The sequence below is a fragment of the Tympanuchus pallidicinctus genome, unplaced genomic scaffold (genome assembly GCF_026119805.1).
Source record: "Tympanuchus pallidicinctus isolate F22 unplaced genomic scaffold, pur_lepc_1.0 scaffold22, whole genome shotgun sequence".
Classification (NCBI taxonomy): Eukaryota; Metazoa; Chordata; class Aves; order Galliformes; family Phasianidae; genus Tympanuchus; species Tympanuchus pallidicinctus.
Genome location: NW_026294739.1, coordinates 11,523,522 through 11,550,553, shown reverse-complemented (window position 1 = coordinate 11,550,553; position 27,032 = coordinate 11,523,522).

Here is a 27,032-nt window from a genome sequence, read left to right as displayed (position 1 = left end):
ACTTTTTTGTCAACATTTTGTTGCATCTTTGAAACACAGTTTGGAATTGGATGCATGTAAGAATTAATACATGTGTAACAGTGTTTAGACTTTTCCTTGTTTAGAAGAGGGCTATCTGATCAGTCTTCCTATTGAGAGGAAGTACCAATATGTTTATGAAGGTAGTGGTAAACAGGAATATAAGGAATATAAACAGCAAAAAATATAAATGCCTTTGTGTTCTGGTAACTTCTAAAAGTAGAACCTAATCTGTAGGGTATTACATCTGGATCTGAGGAGGCAACATACATCACATGGGTGTTGAGGAATTTACTGCATCTGGTTCTCTTCTGATCCCATTAGTAGCTGATGCACAGTTGATGTGCTGGGAGCACATCTTCTAGTGCAATTTCATCCAGTAGGAATCCACTTTGTGCAGTCTGAGAACTTGGGAAAAATGCAATGAACGACGATGAAAACACATTCTTGATTTGAAATAAAATGCTGATGTAGTCATACTCTGTGACATTCTGTAACACAGGTAGTGATTTCCAAGGGATAAAAGGTTTAGGTAATTGCCATTGGACTCAGTAATGGGATTTTACTTTTACTAATGCTTCTGAGAAAGGGGGTCGGATGTTAGGTTTTGTTGAAAAAGTAGATTCTGGCTTACATCTGTGTAAACTTACATGTCAACATATGGCTGTGATTGCCAAAGTGGATTCTAAATGTGCAGCCACCAGATGTAATTAAAACTGTATGAAATAGATCTCTAAAGTAAATAGCCTCCCATGTTTCACCCAGAAATGAAATAAAGCAGTTGCATCATGTGTGGTAGGAAGCGCTGTAGTTTAAAAATCGCAATAGTAATATAGGAACAGAATCCAAGTGCTCCTCTTCACCTATTTTGAGATGCAGTTCTCAGCAAACAGTTCTGTGGTGTTGGTTGTGACTGTGGATTCTGTTTAGTAAACGATAACGATGTAGCAGTAGGGTGGCAGAGGGATCTTATAGTCAGAGAGAACCCTGCACAGAGTTGTGTCTTACACAAATACCTAACTTCACGTGTGAAGCCAGTTCACTTGGTGTCTGTAGGGGCACACAGCTGCATACAGTTGATGAAGCATATGGGCAGTGATTTCCCAGAATGAGACTTAAATCTTCATGCTGCAAAGGTCGACTTTAATATACCCTGAAAGCCCGTATGTGTGGCTTTTCCTCTTTGCCTTATGGGTGAATAATGTCATTTTTGCTGTAGTGGCAGTTTTGGCAGAACAAGTAAAAGTTTAAGAAGGATTTTGAAGTCCTGACCCATCTTTTACCAAAAATATCTCCCCTACTACCCCATTTCCTTCTTAGATTACCCAACTTGTCTGTCAACAAGCTGTGCTTGTGAGAAATTGTGCCCAGGACCAGGCTGTATTCCAGGAATTACCTGCAGCAATTCCATTTCTAGCACTTGCTGCAGCAACTGCCATCGCTGACATACAGCACAGAATGCAGAAGAAATAAAAAAAAAACCAACACAAAAACCCTTCAGCTTTATCTCAGCCCTCATTTTCTCAGCACCGCGGTTCAGTATTTGAATGTGCTGATGTCTTACAGGATGTCTAAGGTAAGCAGAATTGTGTTGTAAGGTCCAATTAAACTCTACTAATGATTACTTAATCCTTTGGAAGCTAAAAGCCTGATCCTACTTCTCTGCGTCCTGCCACTGAGTTCAGTGGGAACAGAATCAGCCCCTAAGTCACTAAATAACATTTTCCATGGTAATAATTAATAACAGCAGTTTTGAAGCTAAAGAAATTCATAATTTTATTTGTAATGCAAGTTTCCGAAATTGCTGGTGGATTTAAGAAGAGAATCATACAATTATCTGAAACATGTTCAGGGTTGACAAGCTCTAAAATCAGGACACAACCAGAGCTGCAGGCTGGGTGAGATACTGCAGGATGGATTAAGAACTATCAAATGCTGCAAGAGAAAGGTAAGTATTATTGATTGGAGGTGGGCTAGGAAAATAATATGCTAATAAGGAGCATTGCAGAGATCTTAATCCTTGCAGATGCGTTTTTCTGGTGGAATGTTTGTTGTGCAAAGGGTTGAAGAAGATATGTCTGAAAGGAAACCCAAAGGGAAGTTTAGTCAATCTTGGATGCTTTCTAAAAATGTTGTCTTGCCTTGTGGTTAAATAATGAATGCAAATCTCCTTTCATGGGTTTAAAGCTCTGATTGCTGACATGGGAAAACCAGAAACTTTTTTTTTTCTTTTGTAAAATAACACCAAATGACATGCATATCTCTTTGTTCTTGCATACGAATTTATCTTTGTTTTAGGATAAAAGGAGCGCCATATGTGACCGGGACTGCATTAGCAGAAAAGAGCTGTGCTAAGCGCTGTGGTTTTCATTTGTTAAGGTTGCTGCAGCCATTTCCCTGAGTGTCATTCACTGGACAACGGTTTAGCTTTGAGTTTGATGTTCAAGAAAATTGAAAATATAGTTAAGCATTTCTGATTTAGATATTGAGCTATGCTGGGTGCGAAAGTGCATCCTAGCTACTATCTCAGTTCCAATGACTCTAATAGTTCTTCTACATGCTAGCATGTAACACCACGTGAAGTCTATCATATATAAAATAGTTTCATTATGTTCTATTGCAAATATTTCATGCAGTTCAGAAGTGGAATCCACCTTAATCATATGTGGCACTTCGCTCACTTGTTATTTTTTCCCATTTCTAGGATGGTGTTTCTGGCCTTTCTGAAGTTCCATAGAACCAATGTATTTCTATGAGATTCTGGACAGTCTTTTTCCATGTATTGTACTCATTTTGAATGCACACACTATGAACTCAAACAAGAGTTGTGAGAATCAGCATTTCTATGGTTGCTACCTATTTGGATAGAGTATATCTGAGACAACTTACCCCTCTAATTTCAGGAAACAAATTGTATGAGATTATTTTTTCTGTGGGGTTAGAGGCAGGGAGGCTGCAACTTACCACCCATCAGCTGGCCATTAGTAATTGCTCTGTGTATTCCCAAACCGGTAGTAACTGTGAGGTAATTTAGGTGACAGCCTCCACTGATGAAGATGACCAAGTAACCCTGGCTTCTGCTAGAGGAAATCTATCTCCCTAAGGAACTTGAAAATGCAGTACAATAATACTTCACCTGATTAAAATAAGTAACTGACTAAGGCGTAACTTATATTGCATGAGCTAAAGAGTCTGTCTATTAGCTGCTCTGTTATATTTCAGCCCTCATTAACAAGGTAATTCGTTGTACTAGAATGTGTTCTATGAATTTGTGTAATAGTATTCTGCACCTGATAGATATTAATTTTAGTTCAGTCTGATTTATAATATTAAACTATTCAGTGTTTGAAGAGAGAAATAGAAGTTCATTTTCATGTTGTTCTGAGATATGGTATATAGAGTGTTTCAGGATAATAATTAGATGTTGGATGCTACTATATTTTCTGAGACAGAGCTAGTGATTGCTTGGAAATGATATTTAAATGACCCTGTTCTGCTTAGAAGCTATATAACCTAAATTGTGCCATCCATTGCTGCTGGATGAAACTCTACAAGAACATTCCTTTCAATGAGAAATGACACTATTTCTGTGCTGACAGTTTCTGTGTAATAATAGTGTTAGGTTTTGCCAATGAGACACAATTGTTGCTAATATGACAGTTTGTTGAATTGTTGAATTTTGAATGGAGAGTAATTGAAAATGTACATTACTGAGGAGTTTGCTGGGTGAGGCAAGGGAGGGTGGAATTAGAGTCAGCTTCTGGCTTTATTCTTGTTTAAAATGTACGTGATGCAATTGTGATTGTGTGGAGAGTTTTTTAAACCACTCTTAAAATGCAGCCATTTACCAGCAGTGAGCAGGAAGATTGTGCTACAAAAAATATTTATATTGACTTAAATTGAAATAGATTGCTTTAGCTTATTCTATATGCTATTTTTAATAATATTGAATATTGGTAACGATTTCCCTCTGCAAAACTTAGAATTCTTTTATAAGCATTTAATGAACTTTCTTTTATGAAGCAAAACGTGACACGTTGGTGTTGCAAGTGCAGGAACAAACAATCAAGTCAGTGTTAGAGATGGAAAAGAGTCTGGGTGTGCTAATTCTTTCAGCTTCTCTGTTGGGACACCTTCAGCCTGTGGCAAAGTCAAGTTAAGGTCTAATCTGCAGATATTGGAATATCTATTAAAACAACAACATTTCCTGATGAGATGGCAACATTAAGTATGAATGTGTCAGGTGGTAGAGAGAACTGGAGTGATGTGAGGTATTCCTACTGTCAGGGACTACAGGCAAATTCTCTATTCTTTCACCAGATTTCATATACTGTACGACTGTATACATACGACTGTACACCTGTTGGTTTTAGTGGCCTTGGTCATTATGAACACCCAGAGACAAGAGAAGGGAAAGAAATGCTGTGGTTTCTCATTTGTCTGTAACACAGAAAATACAATTATCTCATAGTCTCTCCTGAGCACAGTGGTGCTTGAGGTACAAGCACTCTTCCCAGGTTGTGTGGTGTCTATGCTTTTTGTTCATGCTATTTTCATCCTATTTAAAGCTGCTTTCTGCAGCCAACTGTGTGTTTTGATCAGGTTTGTGCCCAGGAATACAGGAGAGCAGCAGACAAGGATATAATGTTTGACATGCATCAGGGGATTTCTTTCTTCCTTTGTTTCAGAATATCACATCTCTTTTGTGCATTATAGTTTGAAAAATATTTTTCAGGCTTTATTTTTGACTGCATTGCGAAGTCTTGCCAGCTACGTAGGTAGAAGTCTCTCATACATAAGTTCATTCACGGTTCATATCATATAATCTTTCATTCATTTAAGAATTTGTTTTTTAAACATAAATACAGATCGTTTTGTTCTCAGTCGAATTTGGAATGGGGTTTGCTGTTTATGTATATTGCATTGTTTAAAGGGTAATCACTTCTATACACTGGAAATACATGGTTTTTGATTGTATTTCAGATGATTCTGAGATCAGAGCGAATATAAGAATCTTCATAAACAGTTCTGAGTTAGAGCTGTGAGAAGAATGGATTTTCAATTTGCTGAACAAAATGAACTATCAAACCACTTTAGGTCAAATGAAACATTTTTCCAACCTAAAATGGATTTTTAACATCTTTTCAGTTATTAATTTTTGTCCATTTAAAATATTTTGTCTGAAAACCTCTTATGCTTCCAAAGCTTCCAAAAATACTCAAAGAAAACGTTTCGGAATTGTGTGTCTTCTGTATTTTATTTTGTTGAGCAGTGCAACCTGATGAGGTTTGTCCAAGTTTAGAGGCAGTTACATCAGACTTCTGACTGCACTTCTATGGGAATGATTTCTCTGAAAAGTTTTAGTTTGTTGCCTTGGTGGCTTTCTTTTCCTTCTTCCAATTAGGATCCAGGAGTGAAAGATTGTTTTTTTTCCAGAATTTATTGACTGCACACATTCACCTCTTCAGCTGGTCTAAATCAGCACAGCTCTGGTGGATTTATACCCGCTGAGGAGATGTCCCTTTCTGTTCATTACTAATTCCTTAAAGTCGTTCTGGCTTGATTTTCACTTAGTTCACCTTGACTTATTGTCCTTCATTATTTTAATATTCATTTATGTTTTTGATCACCTGCTGACTCAATCATTTTTGAGTCCTTGTATTTCATTGCAATAACTAATTTCTAACATTAATAGTCTTGACTTTTCTAATCACTGTTTATTTTCTCTTTTCTTCCCCTTTTTCCTTTGCTCATTAATTTTATCTCACCAAAAATCTTTTTTGACATTTAAACTTTTTCATGATTATGATTTTCAATTTACATTTTACTTATTTAAACTCATTCCATTTCTCCCCCTTACACAGTGAAAATTGCTGTAGAGTCCATTAAAATCCCTCAGCTAATTCCTAATGGGTTCAGACAGTCTGTGCGAGTTCTCATTACTAGAGCAGTATTTCTTGAGGATAAACAGTCCTCATCAACTTTCTTTGTTCTGGCAGCACCGTCTACCAGTAGAATAAAGTTAACATTTTTTGAACTGGAATTTAAAATGAAAAAAAGTCTTATTGTCCCTGTTTATTTTAGTGGTTTGATGTTGTTCTATGCCTCCAGGGATATACTTGGCTTCAAACCTGTGATTTTCTGGAGTTCGGTAGGGAGGTATTGAATCTAAGCTAGTCCCACATGTAGGACGAATCTTTGCTTTACACCGTGTTTTTCTGCATGTGGATGCTCTGAAGAAGAGGAAAAGCTGTTACTTTGAGTTAGCAGTTGACTGTGGAAAAATTTAGAAATGCTGTTATACTTCTAGTTTCGTGAATATTTTATGATAAACCTCATGACAAATCTGTAACTTCAAGTGTAAGATCAGTGTGACAAATGGCTTCCACTTAGGCTTCTCCATGATTATATATTGATATTTTGTAACTGCAGTCTTAATCATGTGATGTTAGATCAATCCAACTCGTGATGCAGTCAGTAAGAAATTAAGAACCAGTTTAGTCATTGCAATATGGGTTTCAATGGGAACATGACTTCCTGAGAGTTATTAGCAGTAGCTTGACAGACGTCTTGATAATTTTGGTCAAGTAATTTAATTGCCAGTTATTTTAGTTTATCTGTGATAAAGCAGTGTGAGGGAGAAAAACTGAAGTGAAAGCTTTTGTAATTCTTCACCTGAGAATGTTACTGCATTTAAATGGTGGCACTTGTCTTAAACAGCTCTGCCACAAAGATCAAACTGTTTCCTAAATTATTGATCTCATTTTCCTTTTGCAAGAGCTGATTGTTGATACTTCAAATATATCTGCAGCTTATGAATGCAAAACCCAGTGTGCTGAGAATCTGGCTTCAGTGTCTTTATTGGCTAATATTTTACTCTGTGTCTAATTTCTCACTGTGGATCTCTCCACTGTAAAGCTGAATCAAATCCCACACTGTGTGCTGCTTTGGGATTAAAGTGCTGCACCAACTGAGGTACGTGCAGAGGTAGCAGTCGCCGGTTGGGCAAAGTTGAACTTCTTCTGGCATTCACCTGCTAGAACGGTGAAACAATGCTTTTTATTAACGGGTACACTACCATGTAGGAAGAGCAGCCCCTTCCAAGCTTTTGCCGAATGGCTTTTTTGTTCAGAGTACAGCAATGAACCTCTCCTTGGAGTGAGAAGGGAAAAATCAGCTTTGGTTTGAATCTCAGCAGGAGCCAGAAGTCTCTGCTGGCAGTGGCACCATCCTGCTTTTGGTGAGAAATGGGGTGTAAGGGAGTGCCAGCTTGTGACATCAGTTTGTCTTACATATTGGCACTGCTTGGGTTGCAGCAGCCCCCCTGAAACTTACAGAGAGGTGACTGCATGCCACTATGGGAGACAAGGCCTGTTTTCTATGGATCTTCAGGCTCTAATTCGGACTGAGCTCATGTGGGGACATTGGTATCCAGCAGCCTGGACCCTGCACCACCTCTCAGCTGACTGCTGGTATCCCTTTCCAGTAGGCCAGCCTAGCTACACGATGGGGAGTACAGGCTCATGGCCAGTACAAGTTTGGTAGGATCCACAGTGACCAAGATTCCATCCTTCCCCAAAATTCCCAGCAGCTGATTGATTTGATCAGATTTGTGAGGGGCAACAGCTGTGGCCACTCCACTTTGCTTTCAGAATCCTGCAGAAAGCAGTGCTCTCCCTGGGGAGCTGCAGCTACAGATTTTCCACAGAACTGTCAACCTGCCTGCCTTCCAGCTAAGGCAGAGATAGAACAGCACGTCATGTGCAGTAATCCACATCCCTCAGAGGATAGCAAGGGCCTCAGAAAGCAGTAATAAAAACAACTTTCTAATAAGTTGACTATGATTGGCAGTGCTTAGTTTTATGGTCTCTGATGCTGTGTAGCAGCCTAAGTAGTACTTGAGCTTATTTCAATAATGACAAAAAGGAAAAACAAACAAAAATAACTTGAAGATATTAGCATGTGCCTGTATACATATATATGTAGTGGACTGAAATAAAACCTCAAGGAATAGTGAGCCTGCCTTGAATGTGTAGGTCTTTCTGTTTGTTAGCATAGAAAAATGAGTTTACTGTTGGGTTTTTTTAGTAGTAATAAGTTTGTCCTCAGATGCTAGTGCAGAAATCATTTGGTTAGGACATGATGCTTTGTAGTTGAAATTGTTACCAACAATTTTCAGATAGCTTTCTGTCAACTACATGAAATCTAAAGACTCAGTCAGAAGCATCTCCTTAGTGAGGGAAGTAGCTGGATATGATCTTTCTATCATGATTAAATGCTAATAAAGATTCACTAGCTTTCAATGAAGACTTGCACTGCCTGCCCGGAGAGTGATTGTAACTTTAAGCAATGTTTGAAAGGACCAAAATGGGAGCACAGAAGTAATTTTGCTTTGCTGATCCAGTAACAGGAGAGGCTGTTTTAGAGAAGATGAAGCACCACCAATATCTGAACATAGTGAAGGCCAGATACAGTATCTCTATTTGAGTACCATTTACTCACCTGCAGGAATCCCAATTAACTGGAATTACCACCCCAATTAAGCAGCAGTCCTTGCCATTAAGTATCATTAGGTTTAATTTGGTTCCCTGGGAAATGTCCCGATTAAGAGAATTTCATGATTAAGCACCTGTAATAAATGTTTTAGCTTACATCTAAAATTATTTATTATTTTATATTTGATCTGGTCACTAACCTGAATAACAACTAATACAACAGCTACTACTTTTGTCATTTTATTAATTGCCTGGTGTATACTAACTTTTTATCATGGCTTTGCAGATTTTTGACAAGGAAATGTTTATATTATAGGATGGTGGTTTTTTTAAAATGAAGATAGATTTCTGTATGTATCACTGCTGTTTCTGTTTGTCTGATAGCCTGACTAATATTTTGTCAGTATTTCAGCAAAACCCATGTGAACTTCAGTCACATTTTGAGGAAGCATCCCTTTTTCTGTATTCTAGAGGAAGTTTACTTGGCCAGCCTTAAGTTTCTGCTTGGAGGCTGAATAAAATTGCATGACCTGAAACAGGTACTGAAAATACTTCTAGTACCAAACTGTTCAAATGGCATCAGGTCCTCTCTTTCTAAAAATGAGAGTGGCAGACAATCTGTGTTACAGGAAGGCTCTCCTGCCTGCATCTAATGCCAGGACAATGCAGATGTACTCAAAACATATGTAAGCAAGGAGCAGACAAATCCAGCCACAGCAACCCAATGCTCTGCTTTGTTAATTCACTCTATTCCTCAGAAAGAAAAGCCCTCTAGAGGAACTGAATGATATTATGACAAATGCAGTGGGGGCTAGTACTGCAAATCCATACAAATCTGATGTTAGCTAGAAGTAGCACCTCTGGACAAGCATGGACTGTTAAGACTTGCACACTACAAAGAAAACCAGTGTTCTTTGCAGTGTACGATGGCAGTTTCATAGAATCATAGAATCACAAGGTTGAAAACAACCTGCAAGATCATCTTGTCCAACTGTCTTACCATTACCACTGCTACTACCAGCACTAAGCCATATCTCACAGGTCTCTCGCATCTTGTCACAGTGTCCGTTCTGTGCAATTTGACTTGAATTGTAACAAGGGCATTGCAGTTTGTAAAGAAAGATGGTATCACTGGAAAGTGTGTGTTCCTAGGATTTATTTATCTATTTATTTATTTAGGAAACATCCCTGGTTCACTGACCTTCCATTGAATACCAGGCTTGTTTCAAAAGAGTATCTCAGCGGGGATTTTTGTCTTTATGGCCAAGAGCAAATGTACGATGACTTCATAATGATAATTACTGAATGGTCACAAAAGCACCTTCTCTAAAGAAGGAGTGTAAATTTTACCTTTTTTTTTTTTAGTTGATTTTAAATTTACTCACATAAAAGAGAATATGTATGGGGAAAATCCATTAAAGATAGTCAAGGGAAAGAAGTAAGGGAAAGGAAATTATTTATTTGAGAGATTAAGCTGGAAAGGAATAGAATAGAACTGAATAAGGGACTCCTTTAATCAGCTCTCTAATGGGAATATATGACCAAAGAATCCTTTTTCACATGTGTGAAAGATCAAGGGTTCTTATTCAGAAAATAATGATGGGATCATACATTAATTTGTAGGTTTTGAAGATGCTGAAAAAAATGGAAACTAGTACAAGTATTTCATGGCATGATGTACACGAGGCTTAAACATCTTGAACTTGTGCCACGTACAGATGGTTCCTTAAGTGAACAGAAAGCAATAAGGTCTTTTAGGAAGGCTAGCATACTTGGATGTTGTTATAAATATAAAAAAATATGGATTTGGTCTCCAAAATGGTAAGGAAAACATAACAAAAACAAACGAAAAGATTATAAGCAGTTTTAAAATTGGGACAGGTAGAAGTATTTCTCTCCGCCCCCCTCACCACATTTCTCCCTTCTACTTGCCTCTCACTCTCTTCCATTCTCAATTTCTATCCTTATTCTACTTCTCTCTCTCCTTATTTTCTCCCTCAGATGTATTCAACAGCAGAAATAATACAACAAATTTTGGCACTTTGGCACTTTCTGAGAGATAATCCTGAATTTGCACTGGTCAGAGAGAGAATATTCAGATTCATAAATTGCTTAAACTTGGTTTTTCTTTTGATTTGTGCATAACTGCCATAAGTGTTCATGCTAGGTCTGGGCTTCAAAAGAAGAATATGCCCCTTGGAGTTTAGACATAAGAAAATTTTGGAACTGAAAAAGCTAATCTAGCTCAGCACTTCTGCTATATATTTGGTTTTGGAGTTGTGAAGAGAGAATTGAATGCCTCCCATCTATATTTTTTGGCCTAATATTCCTGCATACTAAAATGCAGATAAGTATGGGAAATTATTTTTGTTGTTGTCTCCTTCTGTTTTCATTAACTTTGGTATCAATTGGTATTTTCTCTTTCTCCTCTCATCAGTTACATGTAAAATAGAATTGGCCAATTCTTCTCCAGTGGAATTGTTTATATTGCTCGCTTAACAGACTTTCAGGATGAATTACCAAAATTACCTGACCTTTTATCTTTTAGTGCACTGTGTGCTTGAAGGATGCTGATGTAAAATTAAGAAGAATTAATTGTAAACTTTGGTAATGGTTTTAGGTTTTATGAGCATGTATATCAATAACTACAGCCTATCTATGAACTTGAGAATGATTAGATCCCACAAAACTCTCATGAGTTTTCAGAAAACAAAACATTTAAGCTAAATAATGTGTTCTTCCTCCTAGAGCCTGAATTTAGAGCCAAGTGAAGCATCGTCCAGAGCTGTGATAATGTGTTTGGCAGCTGTATGGCAGTCGGCTGCACACACAATGATGATATTGTCAACAGGACAGCCTTTTGTGGGGACCAGAAGGCCCTTAAGGTAAGATAGACAGTCTGCTACTAAAGTGACAGCAATCTGAAACTGCGGAAGGGACTTCTTCATTTTACTCTGCAGATACACAAGTTTCAACTAGGATGATCTAGTTTTGCTGCCGAAGTGCAAGGGAAAATGTTTTTGGTAGATGGGTGTTTTCTTCTGGTCTTTGCCTTTTTGAAAAATAGAGGCTGACAAACATCTGCAGACTGCCTGTTAAAAGAGGTATCATAAGAGTGCTTTTAGTACCACAGGTGGATAGGAATTGTGAAGGAGTTTTGAGAAGCAAGATTAAAACCTCAACAACTTCAAGCATGTAGACACCACTCAGTCTTGTGTAAAACAAAATGGAGAAAACTCCTCCATTCTCACTGTTAAAAATTAGGGACTGCTATACATTTGTGTATGTCTCCTGCAGGGATGCATGTTTTCTAGACCTGAGACAATTAGGTAATAAGCTACTTCCAAAGAGTAATTTGCTAATTGTTTCTAACAGATTAGATCTTTCATACTGTTTATCAGTAGCAACTTCAAGCTATGTAAATGAATTTGCAGCACTTTCAAAGAAAGTATTTGTTTTGTCATCCGATATGTACAGATATTTCCTACTTACTGAACTCCTTAAGATACCTTCTCACGATAACAAGAGGTTAAGCATTTGTTAAGTTTGTTACATTCCCTTAGCTGAAGCCTTTGTCTTCCACTGATGCAAGAGAAGTTCCATCTGCACTAGTAAATGCAAAGACTTGACATTTAAGTGGGGCATTTCAGACTTTTAAAAACAATGCTTAACAGAGGGGAGGATGTCAGTACCTGTAGCAGGGGGGGTTAGGAACCAGATGATCTTAAAGGTCCCTTCCAACGCAAACCATTCAATGATAACATGCTGTTAAATTGTCTAAGCCCACTGAAAACAAGTAAAATATTTTGCCTGGTTACGTGGCATTTTGGCCTGCAAGCCCTGCAAGGTGTTCTGACATCTCTAGTGAAATCACTAATAGGGGGAACTTCAGATATCCTGAGGAGATCCATTAAACAGAAAATTCAGCAGAATTCTGCATTCAGATATGAAGTCAGGCTGATTTCTGGGACCTCTGCTTGCACTCCAGTTGAGGATTTACACGTTTGCCATCAACTAAAAGAGAGAGCAAAAGATTATTTCATTCATAAATAGGTTTAGTGATCAAAAGAAACATACCCAGGTTACAAATATTTTTGCTAAATGTTACATATTAATGTACTCTTTGTTCTCTGTTTTATTCTGTTATAGTTTAATGGTCTGAGCAGCATGATGTTAAAATGCTTGTATGCATCTTTTCTCTCACTGATGAACTGATCTCAAACAGTCATTTGAATTATGAACAAGAAGTTCCTTTATTATTGTTTTTGTTCTTTCACACGTTCAGAAATCCTTTTGAGGAGAGAGCTGGTATCTGTGGAAAGCATCTGACATCTTAACAGATTGTGGGTTACAGGAGTTGCTTGGACAATACAAATAAGTAGTCATTCATTATATGAAAATATAACAGGTTGGCATAAAACCCATGACTTCAGTCAACTAGAAAATAATACTGTAACACAGATATGTTTTTTGAAGTTGCTGTTTAGCTTCCTATAAGGGGAGAAAATCTCCTGTAGCTCAGATGGGCTTATTTGAAACCAAAGCTTTTGATGTTATAATGTGCAGTCTAAATTCATTAATCCCTCTGTTAAAAAAAAAAAATAAAAAAATCTCTTAAATGAGTAATCAACATAATAATGAAAATAACTGCCAGGAAGAACATGAGTTACATCACACTTAGTGTTCCAGCTAAAGATGAAAATGAACTTTGGAAACACAGGTTACGCTAAATGAATTTAATTTGTGTTTTGATACAGAATGTTTAAACATGTTGTTATTTCTGGCACCAGGGCTGATAGCTATTAAATGAGAACATCTAAGAACATCAAAGGAACTGGACCTTTTATACTCTTCAGCACCCCCTTGGAGATGTTTATCTGGGCTGTTATCTGGATCCCATACAAGCATCGAACAATGTGCCAGTCTCACCAAGTTACTCTCTTTTCCCAAAAGTTCTGACGCATGCATTTCCTGCGCAAGTGTTCCATATTTTAGAGTTCACTACAAGTGCACAAATAAAAGTAGTTTGTACTAACAGGGTTGACTGTAGATACTTGAAGATTTTCTTCTATAAAGTATTTGAAATAGAAAAGAAAACTTCCTTCTGTTTGACTCAAACTAAGTTTCCAGATGTTAGGGTCAAAGGTTGGAGATAAAAGTATCAGGTTTTGGCCTACTCTAACTAGACCCGAGGTCCAAATGTGTGAGAGCTTCCCTAGAGGGGGTTTCCTTTTGTACTGGTTTGGTTTTCTTCTTTAGCCTCTCCCAGTAAGAGGTCCCATTCCATGCTGCTGAATTATGATACTTCATCTCAATCGTTAAATAGTAAATACAAGTTTTAAGTGTCTTAACACTTGGCTGTGAGTCAAGCCTTTTAAAATATCTCTTTTTAAAACTTTTTCCATTTTTTAAAGCTGTCAATTCTTTTATTCCTGGGTTGTGGTGACTGTGCGTGGGTCCTCTCAGCTGACATTACGAGATTTGTGCTCCAGCTAATGCCAACAGTGTGCAATAAATGAGGGGCCTTACCATTTACACAGAGCTTTAGAAGATATATAAATGCTAAAAGGTATTACCCTTCTCTTCCCTTGGCAATTTCTTTATTGCAGCTGAAAAATCTCTGGCTGTCTGAGGAAAAAAAGATACAACTGGTACACAGATGAACAGAGAAGCCTAGAAAGTGGTTGAGTCTACTACTTATTGATATAAATATTAAGGTTTAAAGAAAAAAAAAAAGGAAGGCTGTGAGGAATAATTGTAAAGTTCACATCTAAGTCACCCCTGGTCACAAGATCAGTTCTTTGGCTAAACTCTGAACATCTACACGTGTGAAGAAAGCACCCCCGTGGTCATGGTGGGACTGTGAAGACATGACCATGGAAGCATTCTTTCTGCACTTGTTCTCCATCGCAAAAAAGGTGCCGCTTGATTACAAATCATGACCTTTATAGTTATTCTCCTCTGTGCTTCCCTAGGCATCTGCATTCCCATGTGGTACACAAATGTGTGTGCTCCCCATGCCTTCCCAAGCAGTGCTCTCCTGTTTCTATGCATGGAAGCATGCCAGTTCATCTGCATTTTGGCAAAGGCAGAACAGAATTTGAGAAGTGACCAGCACTGTGTAGTTTGGAGAGATCAGATTCTTAAAGAAATTAAGACTTGAAGTGGCTGCAGAGCAATGTTTTTGCTCTCATGACCTGTGTTGAATTCCTCCATTATACAAAGCAGGAAAGAAAAGCAGTTCCTCCCCAGGTATTAAAGAAATAACTAATAAAACCACTAAGGATACCTGAACTGACACTTGCCGATGGATAACTGTGGTAAGGCAATAAAGGCACATAATGTAACCTAGAGCCATTGTGCACATTGGAAGAAATGTGCCCACAGTAAAGCTCTTCAGGATATCACAAAATACAGAGACAAAAAACATCCTATAAGTTGCTGTGTTTTGTCCCTAGCCAATAATGAACTTTCACTGTGTGTGTTATAAGATACTTTTTAAGCAATTCAGACAATAGGAACTCAACTACTTACTTTGGGTTACCTTGCTATGAACAGTCTGAAAGTTGTTTACTTATCTACAACAGCACTATTAGGGATGCCAGTGGCACATAGGTTTGTAAATTCCCAGAGGAAATAGGCAGCAGGATAATCTGCATGTTATGGCTCTGCAGAAATAAGGCTGCTTTTTGTAAGCTGTCAAGAAGGGCCTTACATGAGGGCAGTAGGCAAAGCAAGGCAAATGAACAATGAAATCAGTGGTGGAAACAGCTGCTGACAGAACGTTTTGGGAATCTTTAGAAATGGTGGATCTGCTGTAGGCTCAGGGCAGAAATAATTAACAACTAGGTGTAGTTGTAGGACTTCCTGTGGATAGGGGACTGTCACAGTGGGACTGTGATAAAGGCAAGCTCAAAGAGGCACGAAAAGGCCAGACATATAGGAATGAGAAAAATCTCCATAGTAAAATCCTGGGGTCAGGATGTGCTGGAGTCTTGCTGGTAGTAAAGCAGCAGTAGTTGTAGGCTGGGGCAGAGAAGAAAGTCTGGGATGGATGAGACACAGACAAGAAAGAAGGCAGGCAGCTTTACAGTGAGGCTTAGCAATATTTCACATTCTGTACTTGCACTGAGATTTGTAAACAGTATTATTCTAAGTTATTTTGATACTGCCAGAGCAGAGAGTTCTTGTCTGTTTTGCTCTGTTGCAAATGCACTAATCGCTCATGTGTTATATATAATGACATTATTATTAGAGTGTTAATTTTGATGAAGTAGCGCACAATTATTTTTGCAGCAGTTATTCTATATTGCGCTTCTTTACTTTTATTCAGGCTTTTTTTTTGCTTCAGATTTCTGCTGGTTCATTTTGTTTTGGTTTCAAGTGAGCCCACAGTAGCTAAATAGTCTCATTCGTGCACCCATGATGTGTTCACTGGATTTTATTTCTCTTGTTTCAGTTATTCTGACTTATTTTATTCGCTTATTCTGAAATTAAATAACTTACGACTAATTAATTTCAACTACTTATTGACCAACTCTTTAGGATAGAATGTTGCCTTGATCTTTCAAACCCCAGAAGTCAGATCTGATGAAAGACTTGTGAGGTCAAATAACTTGCAGTGAAAAACTGTGTGGTTTCCTTTGTATGTACAACATTACACTTTTGGAGGATTTAACGAAGAAATCAGAGAACTCCAGAAGTTTGGGAAATAAGGCAGAGTCCTCCTGGATCTCAGCTAAGAGTGCACTTCAGAGCAATGCTGCTTGCTGCTATTCACTCAAATTAAACCAGACTTTATACCCTTCTAGTTAGTGAGCTCAAACATCCATAAACTTCCAATAATATTTTAAAAATTAACCTGGAATTTTGGAAGTGTTAGTTCTTGATTCCTTCCGAGGCCCATGTGACTTAAATTATTTTAAAAGGCAATGTCTATTTTTATATTAGGTTTAATAAACTCTATCCCTTTCCATATTTTTCTGTTCTCAGGTCTGCTTTCAGTCTGTTACCGAACACCAAGGCTAATATTCTTCTCCTAATGTGGCATTGTTGGGACAGAGATTTCAAAGCAAGCAGCCTCTGATGACTACTTGACAGTGCAGAATGAATAGAAGACACTGGGAAACTCAAAACATCTGAAATGTTTGGGACTGCACAGCGCATAAGACAAGTTGTGTGTTAGGTAAGAGTGTAGCTCCCTTACATGTATGGGAGAGGTTTGCATGCCAGTTGGATGGGAGCTTGCCTTGAGTGTGGCTGGGCTGGGGCAGCGAGGAAACAGGATGAAAAGCAAAAGCATTACGCAGAGAGCCTCTGCTAATGTTGTTCAGGGACATAGCAAAGGCAGAGAGAGAGCAAAAAGGCAGGTGTGAGCTGAGCTGAGTACTGGTAAAGAACAGCTTGGTCTGTGAGCAAAGAAAACATTTGCTGTTAGATTCCTTCTCTGCTTGCTCCCTGTGTCAGGGACTGGAGGTGATGGGATTTATCTAACAGTCTTGGTTTTACATTTGGTGTTTGGCACAGCTACATTTTGAATACTTCAAGTGGAGTATTGTGCTGGTTTTCTTTCTAGTTAAATTTACATATTACAGAGAAAATGTGATATTATTTTTCCTTCTGTCTCTCCTTTATTGCATCCTTTATTTCTAATTGAAGTTGAGCTGGTGAAACATTAAAAAAACTGGTTTAGGGTCATATGCTGTCAAAAAGGCAGACTATGCTTGGTAACTGATATCACTAAATTACTGGGGAAAAGAACGATTCAGCTCAGGATGTGCATGTATGTCATGTATGATTGTGCTAGTAACTCGTTATTTTATTTAAAGATTATTTCTGTTCTTTTATTTCCTCTGGCTCAGCTTTTGTATGTGGCTTTAAAAAGTATGTTAAATGTAATTGAATATGGTGGCTATAAGAGAGCCATTGAATAAAAGAAAACCTACTGTTTGATCATCTCAAATCGAATAAGGGACAAATACATCCAGCAAAGTCTTTCTGCAGATGTGTTTTTGCTTTTAAAGCCACATATTTCCCTAGTTTGTTTTTAAAAGAAAGGCACAGACTGTTCCAGGTTTGGAAATAAATCATCAGGTCACCTGAAACAACAAAAAATGAAAAACAAAAAACTCTCTCAGCTCTTGCCTCTTTTCACAGACTGGACCAAATTAATTGCACTATGACTGTATGTTTTAATGACTGAGCAGGAGTATGTTTGATTATGTTTGGAGAGGCTTTATAGAGTCGATCTGAAGATCTGACGGATATTAATCACAGTAATTTGTCATTTATATCTGAATTCAGGCTGTAGTTTTACTGTTCCAACTTTGAAATCCTGGACAATGAGCTGCTTCAGATTTTACCTCCTTAATGACTTGTAATGGCTGGGCTTGTCATGTTTCAGTAACTCACTATAATTGTGCATGGTCTGTGGTAGTGGCCAGAAAGGTTACTGACAGCAAATGCTGTTTGTGATCATCTTGGTGCATGGTACGTGCAGGAGCTGTTTGCTTCCTGCAGAATGTGCTCATTGGACCAATTCTGATAAAACCTCAAAGAATATGGTCTCCAAATCCTTTTCTGCTAGCTTCAGTTCTTCCACACTTGTCAGCATTCAGTATCAATCAAGTGTAATGTCAGTGTCAGAACTACTCAGAACATGGGGCAAACAGGGAAAAAATATTGCCAGGAAAGTTTTCAGAATTTTAAATTTGACAGTGCTGCACCTGTGAACCACAATAAATACCTATGTTAGGACCAGCATTGAATTCTGTATCTTAAAGAAATAATTGAAATTATTTGCTCCAGCTTTCTCAAAACCACACCCTAGATTTTGGCCTGCTGTCTCCATTACAATATTTTTTGTTGTTGTTGTTTAACCGTATGAGGTTAGCAAAGACACCTGAGTTTTAATGACAAACTTTAATGGCAAGGAAATTGTCCAGGTGGATGACAAAAAAGGCTTTTGTCACTTCAGCTATTCAATGACTCCTATAAAATAACTCTTCCTACTGCTGTCTACAAACTTTTCTTCCTAAGCTCTCATAAACTGTGGGTGAAATCCTGATTCCCCTGAAGATCTGTAAAGACAGACGTGGATCTGAGATGTCACCTTGTTATCCCAATTTGTATTAAGCATCTTTTCAGCTGCTTCAGTCTCTCACTGGTAGCAGATTTCCAAAGCCCTTCTTAGAGTTTAACTATTTGCCTTCTTCCTTTTAGAGCACGATGACAAAATATTTGTTAGGTTTTATACATTCTGTTGACAAATATTGCTGATGCTCGAACAGAGAACTTTGTGAATCTATATGGCTGTATTTGCATATGCTTTGTAAGTGTACATATGGGGAGTGGGTCAGTGCTCAGGGAGGTGGTAGAGTCACCATTCCTGGAGGTTTTCAAGAGCAATGTAGATGGGCACTGAGGGACATGGGGTAGTGGAATAGTGGTGATTAGAATAGGTAATCTTAAGAGTCTTTCAAATCTTTATGATTCTATCATATAACTGTGAAATATTTGATGGACAGGAGCTCAAAGAACCCAGCAGAAATTCAGCCTTTTCTCTGTGTGCTGCTGTCACCCCCTCATGACTCCTTCTCTGTGTCCTCAGTTAATCTGTGCCAATAAGTAAGAGAGTACATATTTCAGAAAATTGAATTAATTTCGAATTATTTATCGTGAAAGTCAGATGGAGCTAATTCAAGGAAAACAGTAAAAATGTGTTTGTATCTTTGTGTTATAGCTGTATTTACAAGTAAATGGAACCAAGCCATTTCACTTAATAATTTTCTGCTCAATAATATAGTGTATCAATGCAAATAAACTCAATGGGTGACTTTAGGCTTGTGTAAATGGATACTTTCCAGACAGAGCTCGGTAATAATTATTTTCATAATTTATATATATTTTCCCTTGACATTAAGTAATTTTAAACATAGCCTTTAACTGAATTTTTAAATTAGCATGGGTTATACTTTAATTTCATTAATGATCCTGATAGTTTCTGAGTGATCCCATTATATTAATCCTTGTATAACACTCAGTTATTTACTCTTTATTTCTGTAATTTTCTCCGAATATTATTATTCTTTACTCATTCACAGCATCTAACTGATTCTGCTGATGCATTAAAGAAGCGAACTGAAAATTAAATTGCTGCCCATTTCAGACAAAGAAAATGCTCTCACAAATGGGTCTGTAGCAAAAGGAGATATCAAGCAAAAAGTTGTGGTAACAAACAAAATCCTTTTTGTACTGGGTAAAGTCTACAAGCTATATACAAAAATAAAATGCTATAGTTACAGTTTTACAGCTCCCAAATGCGGAAGTAAATTAACACCCATTGGTTTAAATCTGAAATGACTTTTTAAACTCTTTATAAAAGGATCTCTGCAGGTTTCAGCAGTGTTTACAATTTACCACCAGCTACTTGAGTGTGTAAAATAACAGAAAATTTAAAGGAAACATTTACATGGAGTTTTTACATCTAAATGTGGGCCAGCTTCAATGAGTCTGGAAATGTAGCTGTAGTTTAAAGCCCTTGTGATTCATAATGCTCCAAAATAATTTGAGAGACATTCCTAAATGCTGGGTGTTCTTAGAAAAAAAAACACAAAATACACTGAAGACAATACAAGATTGGATGACCAGTAAATAAATAAATAATAATTTACAATATTTTTCCTAACAGAAAGAATGATTTCCTCAGTGTGTGATGCTGCTCGCAGTAACGTGTGCGTTACTTTGTAATGTATACCCATTGATTGCTGAGAATAGCAAGCTCCTCTGTGACGGTGAAAAGGGCAGGGAAAATTTACATTGAGAAGATTCATAAAGACTGGGATGGGAAAGAATTGATCCTGCGGATGTTTTGGTGGTTTTTTTGCGTTGCAAATACAGTCTGGCTCACAGCTTTGCCAGCTCAGGCGTGAGGTGTCCCTCAAGGACCTGCTTCCCTAGGAAGTGTTTTCTCTTTCCACTTCAGCAGAGGCCATGTATCTGTTACGGCCCATTTTCAACTTTGGTATTTGCTCTCTGGTTGTCATCTGCACTCTACATAGTTTCTACATTGAAAATGAAACTATTACGTTCTGGAAAGCAGGCAATATCTGCAGTCTAGTTTTGCTGTGGCAAGTATTAGCTTTTGGGTGATAACAGCACAGTGACTCAGATTAAGTAGGCTGTGTCTTATCCTTCACAGTCCAATTACCACAGTCCTACGCAAAGTATTGGACCATATTCTTCAAGGTTACACTATATGGAGAGCTGATACTGTCTTAGATGATCGTCTAAAGATAATATACAGCCCACTGTAAAAATGTAGCTGCAAAGCAGCATCCAGGAGTACACTGCTAGCTCGTTGGCTCTTTTCACTTGCACTGAGTTTTGAAGTTTTTTAATGATAATAAAAGTGAAAATGACTCCATCTGTTAAGAGGAATGTTTACTCTTCTGTACTAGGAAGCTTGCATCTCTCTGCTGCTTATTGTCAGTTTTACTTTGTCAGTTTTACATCAAGCAGCAGGAAAAAGGAAGCATAAAAATCAAAATGAGCCGAAAAATACCTTTCAAGCTGATTTACGGAATACAATATATTACTGAAAAGGATCTGCTTCCTTTGATGTTATCCAACCTTCCATACAGTGCATAGTTTATGGGTACGAGTTGTAGGTGATTCTCAGAAAAATGCATGCTCTCCAAACAATAACAATTTGAGTAGATTAATTCGGAATGCTCTAATAGTCCCTCTATATATTGTATTATAATATTGGTAGAGAAATCAAAAAGAAAGTGAGCAGTCTTGGAGGTATCTGAATTTCGTGCTTTGCATTTTAGGCTGATGCAGTCACGAAAATTGAGATAGCATAGTTTGCAAAACAGTTAAGAAGAATGCCCTTGAAAATCAGACAAGGTCAAAGTCCTATGCAGTTCTGGCCTTGATTTCTGCAGGAGGGCTCTAGCTAGTTGCTCAGTTTTCCTGCAACATAACAATCCCTGCTATTTGCAAAGAACCTAGACCATATAGAAGTAAGGGCAATCTCGTACTGCCTTGTTTCTTTCCTTTTTCCCTGTGGCTTTTGGACCATGGGGTTTCCCTTTACAAAAAAATAGTGGAGGTGGGACTCTGAGCAGCTGTCCTTTCTTTAGGATGATGTTCACCTCTTCCCCTCCTGTTCTGTGTCCTGCTATCCTCCGAAGTGAAGAAGTGGTATCTCTGAAGTCTTTGTCGTTAAGCAGCTGTGGGAATTGAATTCATTTTGCTTTGAGTCACAGAGAGCCTTTCTCACCCCAGTAGCAAACACTGCCTAATTGTTAGGGTCTGTGCCCACCCCAACACACCCAAGGAAGGGCAGTTGACACCAACACACAGAATGAGCACAAGAAGCTCTCTGAACTGCAGGACATCCATGTGTGCCTGGCTATGATGTCACTCTTGCATGATGTGGTATTCAGGCTTTCACCATGTGGTAATTGCGTTTTGGAGGGAGCGGTGACCACAAAACCAGGGCGCAGGGAGTTGAACATACTGGTTTCTATGTGTTCTGTACCATTGCTGCTATCTCCATGTGGTGAGATACCCTGGGACATAGAGCCATATTTAGCCCTGGAACTGAGCCCTCAGTAACATTGACGATACATGCAAAAATCTGTGGATTATAGTGGAGTGGAGTGAAATAGTGGAGACAAGCTTCAAACCTAATCTATTCTAGTTTTTCTAAAGCCTAGCATAGCACATACCCCAACCACTAGTCAGGTTGTGTTTTGTGCCTTGTCTAGTTCTTTCTGTGAGTGTGAGGCTTTTATTTGCTGCATTTTACTACTGAATAACCAAGTATCCTTTTCCTAAGTGATGTGTAAAAAGACTGGGATGTCTTGATGCTATGATCAAGACATGCTTTCTTATTGCTTTTGCTTTCAGTTAACACAATTTCCTTTCACAAAGGACATTCAGAATGTAACCAACCCAGAAACAACAAAAGAAGTTCTAATTCAGCTGTATTGATTAACATTTTCTACGTGTTGACTTCCGTCCTCTTCTTTGTATTCGGTTTCGTGTATCAGGCCAATCTTAGTAAGCTATTAGTCAAAAGTAGATTTAGTCCTACTGGTATTGATAAAAATTAGTTTTATAATTGGTGACTTTGGATTTCACACACACATCACTGCATGCAGGATAAGGCTTGTTGGAGCAATGGAATGGATTGTCTTTTAATTATTTGCTGCATGAAGAATACTTGAGGTTTGACCCATGCCCTTATTATTTAATAAAAAAAAGGAAGAAAAAAAAAGCAAGCAAAACCAAACCATGATGGAAACTGCATGTAGATGTTACAAAACAGAACTGAAGTGAATACAGTGGCTGAATCATTTTGGAAAAGTTTCAGAGTGTTTGTGGGGTTTTTTGGTTGATTGTTGTGTTGGGTTTGTTGGCTTATTTGTTTTTATAGATTTATGATGTCAGCTGCTAATACAACATTTGAAGTTATTATGCACGGCACAGTTTGGAAAAGGCTACTTAATGAAGTAGGCAATCTGTTGATGGATATTTGAAAAGAAGGTAAAAGTCTTTTTTTGTTTTTGAGCTATATCTAGCATCTGGAAAAGCATTTGGAGCTAGAAAGTTACCTGAAATGCAATGGGTATAAGAAGAATTACTGAGTTCTCAGCATTGGTCCTGTCTCAGGTTAGTTTATTATATTTGAAGTTTAGAATTTAAACAATACATTATCATATTTTGATGATTCCCACAGAAGAATGAAAATAAAAAGTGCTTAAAAACAAACATATACTTACATTTTGGCAGCTAAGTCCTTCTTAGTTAACACTTCACAGAAATTACTTGTATGTACTTGACAACAGCATACATTTTTCATAAATCTGTTTCTTGTGTTCTCAGGCAAAATATAAGGAAAGAACAGCAAAAAGGAATATGACAAAGATGACATCTTGGCATACTCACTGAACTTATTATCATTTACAGTGGGGAAAAAAGAGAATATCATCCAAACATAACTTTTGGTCATTCTTTATTCCTCTATCTCCTAATTCTGAGGCCATGGCTATATCTGATATTTTTTTTCTTCTCCTTTCAATTCATGGAAAAGGTGTATCATCCTATCTGCTAACTTACTGCCAGTTTGCAAAGTTCCTTTTATTTGTAAGATAAGTGAAGGCACCCTGATGCCTTTCAATAACCAGAAATATTTGTAATGGGTCTTCCAACCTCCCTATCATAAATCATCCTACTGTCTGCTCATGTTTTATTTTATGGTATTAAATTCAGAGTATTTGGCCCTCACATTTAAGGCCTTACTATAAGCCCCTTTATGTATGTTCATGCAGATCCCTTTTTGACCATGCTACGAGGATAACCGTGAGGCTGCAATTAGTGCACTAACACGAGGATGGCAGTTTGTTTTACTTGTGGTCTCATTTATAAGTAAAGCATTACCCATAGTGCTGTGCAGTGACCTCTTCTGCTGTTGTCCAAGATGCAGTGCTCCAATTCAAATCCTCAGCAGGGAGCACATCCCCACTCTAAGGGGGAAAGTATTTGCTCTTGGAAGCCTGGAAGTCTAAGATCTTAGAAGCCTACGATTTAGGCTATGAGAGTGAGGAACAACCACTAAGGGATCTCAGTGACAGGGAAGAAAAGGAGGAAAGACAGATAACAATATATGCAGGTCTTCACACATAATTTCACATGCTAGAACACAGTGAACATGGTGTTGCAAAGTATGCAGAAAGATTGTCATGCGACTGCCGTGAGGAAGATCTCCTTCTCAATTTGGAAGGGTCTTTACATTTCCAACTTTTTTGTAATGATGTCCAGCTGTGAATTTAAGTTGCATATTTTATGAAAGTATTGACTTTAAACAGATAGCATAAACAGTGCCATGTACCTTCAGCTGTTCAAATCTTACCAGTGCATATTATGCAGCTAGTGAGCACTGCACATCAGAAAACAATTTCCACTGATCTGTCGCATTTAGAGTATTCAGTTTTTGTTGAGTGTATCCTGTCTGTAGCCTAACTTTCTGTAGCACAAAATTTACATTGTGTATAGACACTTCAAAAACAACAACTAAATTTGTTTTGATTTTGTTTTATTTAAAAGCTATTTCAAATTGCCCAGACATATTTTTGTCCCATATCACCAGCAGGACTCTTAAGCTCAGAATATATTATTGGTTTCTTGATGTGTTATGTGTTATCTGACATCTGCTTTCTTTGTCATGCCAAATCCTCCAAGCAATATCTTGAAAGACCTGAAAGATATTTTAAGTAGTAAACATCTTCTGGCAACAATACTTAATTTCATCACTACTCTTAAAATTTTTGTCTGCATGTTAATTGCCTTCTGAGTTTCCATACGGTCTCTGCATTGGTATTTAGGATTTTTTTCTCTGTTTACTAGGCGCATCATGTAGCTGATGCCATAACTTTTAGAAAGATAGTTATAAAAAGATAATAATCTTTGTGATTTCCTCTCCCTTATTTCCTTCAGGCCAACCTCCTGGATAGAAGAGAAACTAAATTGTTGATGCATGAGAAAACAAATACAGTGCTTTTATATGTACTGTAGTTTACATTTTTCTCTACAGCACTTTCTTTAAAATGTTACTGCAGTTATCCTAATTACATAGTTGCTGTCTGACCAGCAAAAAAAAAAAAAATCAAAAAAATCAAAACCTTCAGCAATTCTCTAAAAACTGTGTTGGACTGTGATGTTGTTTTATCTAGTTCTGACCTTAACCTGAGACTGAAGGTTACCCACAGGCAGAAAGAGACTCAGTGCTGTCTACCCTGAATTTCTAACAGTAATAAACTTTGGTATGTCTCTGCTAAGGTTTTAAGATTTTTCTATAGTACCTGCCTGAATGTAAGTCCAGAATCTCAGTTTTCCCATTCATAAACAGTGTTAGTCACTGGATTTGAGATCTGCAGATGCCATGAGCCTGTAAAAGATACCAAGCATAATGGTCCTTGTTGTTCATTTCAGTGCTAAAAGGATCTTCTAACACCCTTTGCTTATGAGTACTCAACTATACAAGCCTGAAGGAAAGCACAAAGAAAAAGAAACTCTTTTCTCCTTCTCAGTAGTACAATTTTTTTCCTGCCTGTATGGATTTAAGGCTCACAGGCAGAGCTATAGGATATAGCTGTGGAGTCCTTCTAGCACCAGGACAGAAAAGTATGGATGCCTTGAATGGAAAACGTCTTTCAGACCTCTGTAAGCAGTTCTGTTGCCTAATACTGGGCCAACTGTACAAGAAAGATGAGTTAATGAAAATGAGGTGGCTGATTTCCTTGCTTGCCTTTTGTTTCAGTTTCCTAGAAGGCCCTGGATTGCATCAGACACCAGCATTTTCCTGTAATGGATTTACTTTTAGCATGTAAAGAAAAGGAAAGGGTTAAAAATAAATAGCTAAATGTAGCTATGGTGATCTTTGAGGAAGAACCAAGAGAATTGGACCTGTGCTTTAGACAACCAGAGGCTGTGGAGATAGGAAGGGTAGGAACAAGCATTTTTTACTTTGTCTGCTGGGCAATATTGAGCTCAATACCATGCTAAAATGACTGGTTTTAAGCCTGTTCTGGGCAGAACAAGGTCTACTCCAAAAATACCCTACAGACATACCTTGCAGTTTGAGAAGAAGCCAGAAATCCATTCCTATGAATTACACTTAGATATTTTCATTTTCAAGTTGCCAAAAATTCAAACAGCTCCAGAATCCATGCGTGAGTTTCTTCCAGAATATCATTTTAAATTCTCTGTATTTCTGCATTGCTTTATTGAAAAATAGGGAAAGGGGAAAGTAGGAATTTGAGGGAGGAGTGATACCCCTATTGAAAACCATTGAGAAAAATATCAGTAAATCTGAGTACCCCACTTTATAGTCCAAGCTGGTTTCCAGGCTAATGGACAAAATGAGCCCAGCTGTCCCCTCGGGGGAATTATAGGCTGCAAAGCAAAAACGGGCTGTGTGGTGATGTGTGTGCTGGAATCTGGGGTGGTGAGAAAAGAGAGAGATGCCTTGTTTAATCAACATATGCTAGAAGTGTGAAAGCGGCATTAATTTGGTGTCTTAAGTCCTAGCCACCTCTCCATTTCACAAATTGTCTCTTTCATATGGATATAGAGTTGACCTTGCAGGCTTTTAGGCTTCGGGTGGACAGGGTCACTCAGGGCCCAAGCCACCACTCAACCTCCCCCACACATACCCCAGTTATATCTTTTTACTATCTCTGCTGGACACCGCACCTTTCTGTAATTATAAATGTCTGCTTTCTGTCACTTCAAAGGTTTCCCAGCACTGGGAGTCCTTCTTCAAAGACTTTACATTGCTGAAGAACCTCTGTCATTGACAGGAGGTCCGTCTTTGAAGTTTTTCATGCCATTTATTGATTTCCCCTTTTTAGGATGTTCATATTAGAAAATATTTCACTGTGTTTGAAAATCTGTATATTTTTATGTTGTTGAGGGGCTGCCTCTTTGAAGAAACAGCACTCTTGCTGC